The sequence below is a fragment of the Nannospalax galili genome, unplaced genomic scaffold (assembly GCF_000622305.1).
Source record: "Nannospalax galili isolate Female #2095 unplaced genomic scaffold, S.galili_v1.0 scaffold24, whole genome shotgun sequence".
NCBI lineage: Eukaryota > Metazoa > Chordata > Mammalia > Rodentia > Spalacidae > Nannospalax > Nannospalax galili.
In genome coordinates, this window is record NW_008352654.1 from 1,031,991 (window position 1) to 1,035,465 (window position 3,475).

A 3,475-nucleotide genomic window follows, 5' to 3' on the forward strand; every position below is an offset into this window, starting at 1 on the left:
TGGTTGAGATGACCATGTGGTTCTTGTCTTTGAGCCCATTTATATGATTTATGACGTTTATTGACATGTATATTGAACCATGCCTGAATCTCTGGGATAAAGTCAACTTGATCATGGTGGATGATCTTTTTGATGTGTTCTTGCATTTGGTTTGCAAGTATTTATTGAGAATTTTTGCATCTATGTTCATCAGAGAGATTGATCTATAAATTTGTTGAATCTTTGTCTGGTTTTGGCAATAGAGTAATAATGGCTTCATAGAAAGAATTTGGGAGTGCTCCTTCATTTTCTATCTTAAGGAATAACTTGAGGAGTATTGGTATTAGTCCTTCTTCGAAGGTTTGGTAGAATTCTGTGCTGCATCCATCTGGTCCCGGGCGCCTTTAAGTTAGGAGATTTTTAATTACTATATCTCTCCAGCCCCTGTATTACTATCTCAATTTTCTTATATGTTATGGGTCTGTTGATTTCTTCTTGGTTTAGCTTTGTTGACTCCCATGAATTTAGATATTTATCCATTTTTTTAGGTTTTCAAATTTAACAGGGTATATGTTTAAAGTATCCCCTTATAATGTTCCTGATCTTTTTACTGTTCATTGTGATGATTCCCCTTTCATCTCTGATTTTGTTGATTTGGAGCTGCTCTTTCTTTCTTTTGGTTAACTGGGCTAACGGTCGGTCAATCTTGTTTATCTTTTCAAAGAACCAGCTCTTGGATTCGTTGAGTCTTGTATTGTTTTGTTTCAATTTTATTAATTTCTGCCCTGATTTTTGTTATTTATTATTGTCTCCTGGGTTTGGGTTTCATTTGTTGTTGCTTTTCAAGTGTCTTGAGTTGCAATATTAAGTCATTTATTTGTATTCTTTTCGATTTATAGCACTTAGAGCTATAAACTTCCCTCTAAGGACAAATTTCAGCGTGTCCCAGAGGTTTTGTTGTGTTGTATCGTCCTTTTCATTTAGTTCCAGGAATACTTTTATTTCTTAATTTCTCTTTTGACCCATTCATCATTCAGGAGTGTGTTGTTTAATCTCCATGTGTTTACGTGGTGACTAGGGCTTCTTCCGGTGTTGATTGTAAGCTTTATTGCATTGTGGTCTGATAGAGCGCATGGAATTATTTCAATCTTTTTTGTATTTGTTCAGGTTCGTTTTGTGCCCCAGTATATGGTCGATTTTGGAGAAGGTTCCATGGGGTGCTGAGTAGAAAGTATGTCCTTTAGTGCTTGGATGGAATACTCAGTAGATGTCTGTTAAGTCCATGTGATATATGGTATTGTTTAATTCAGATGTCTCTCTGTTAACTCTGCCCTGTTGACCTATCTAATGGAGACTGTGGGATACTGAAGTCCCCTACTATTAAGGAGTTCGTATTATTCTGGGTCTTAAAGTCCTGTAGTATTGTTTTTATGAAGTTCGGTGCATCACAGTTTGGTGAATGTTCATGATTGTAATATCTTCTTGATTCTTTGTGCCTTTGATCAGAATGAAGTGGCCCTCTTTATCTCTTCTGATTAGTTTTAGTTTAAAGTCTATTTTGTCAGATATTAGTATTGCAACACCTGATTTTTTTCTTAGTGCCATTTGCTTGGTATATGTTTCTCCATCTTTTCACCTTATGATAGTGCCTGTCCTTGAAAGTGAGATGAGTTTCTTGCAGAGAACAAAAAAGATGGTTTTGTTTCTTAATCCATTCACCTAGTCTGTGTCTTTTGACTGGGGAGTTCAGTCCATTAATATTTAAAGTTATTAATGAAAAATGTGTATTGAATCCTGTCATTTTAATTTCTGTTCATATTCTTGTTATAGCTGTACCTTTCCAGTTATACCTTCATTGAATTTCTTTCTGTAACCCCTTGGCTCTTTGTATTGCTTCCAGAACTCTCTGAAGGGCTGGTTTTGTGGGCATGAACTCCTTCAGCCTATTTATGTCATGGACGTTTTTTCTTTCCCCTTTGACTATAATAGACATTTTGGCTGGGTATAGTAATCTGGGTTGGCATCTGTGGTCATTTAAAACTGGGAATACTTTGGTCCAGGCTCTTCTGGATTTCAGTTTGCACTGAAAAGTCAAGTATTGAAACTTTGATAGACTGTGGGGACTTTTGAATGCATTTTGTATTATGAAATGACCATGAGTCTATGGGAACAAGGTGGAAGGTTATGGTTTAAAAGTCATGTGTTTGAGCCAGGCGTGGTGGCACACACCTTTAATCCCAGCACTTGGGAGGCAGAGGCAGGTGGATCTCTTTGAGTTCAAGGCCAGCCTGGTCTACATAGTGAGTTCCAGGCCAACTGGGGCTACAGAGAGACCCTATCTCAAAAAACACCAACCCCCCCCAAAAAAGTCATGTGTTTGAGTATCAAGTTGACAAGGGGTGAATTTCAATAATTAATCTTGATCATAAACTTGATGGGATTTAGAATTACCTTGGAAACAAATTTTTGGGTATACCAATAATAGAGTTTCTAGATTAGGTTATGGTGGGAGAGCCCACTCTATAGGAGGGCACTATCATCTCATGGGCAGAGATCCCAATCTGAGTAAAAGGAGAACATGAGCTAAGTATCAGCATACATTTCTGTTTCTTGGGTATTCCATGTGACCAATTGTCTCACTTTCTTGACACCATGCTTTCCCTGCCATGATGGACTGTATTTCCTTGAACTGTGGGCTCAGATAAATCCATCTTCCCGTTTGTGGGGACCTAAAGGCCCCACCTTGCAGAGGTTCGAGAGGAAGTTACTGGGGCATGGCCTGACTTGTTTTAAAAGTCTGAAGGATACTTCTGCACTGCTGAGTGCATGATCAGCACGTGACCATCCTTAAGATACACCCTTGGGGGGGATTTCCAGGTGCCTTTATAAGCTCTGTAACATCTGCAATAAGTGAGTCCCTGCTTGACTAGGCTCCCCGTTGTGTCTGATTGTCCCTGGTACTGGGGGCAGCATGGGCTGGTGAACAGCGTGCTTACTCATCCCCAATCATTGCTGCGTGGGGGTCACTGGCTCAAAACCCCCAGCAACTGGTGCCCAGCATGGCACTCCAAGGAAAGTGAAAAGAAGAAAAGAAAGAAAGAAAACAGACTGGGGCCAATCGGGAAGTTCGGGGTAAGCACCTGGAAAGATGGGTAACACAATCAATAAGACGGAGGACCCAGTGCTGAAAGCGCTGAGATAGGCTTAAAAGCAGGGGATTGGATCTGTCAGATCCGGTAGCTCAAAAGGTTTGGGCAGAGGCTGTTCATTTGGCTCCCTGGCTACTTGGGGCTAATGTTTTTACTGGTGATACATGGGAATCATGGGAAGAGTTTGAAGAAGAACATGGAAATGCAACAGAAGTGAAACCAAAAGCGGCCAAAGTAACAAGCGGCACCTCGAGCATGTCCTGGCCAGCTTCAGGGCCTCCCAGGACCCATGAAAACAGGACCCATGGATGCCTTTTTCAGAAGGGTGGGGCAGAGTGGAGTGCTTG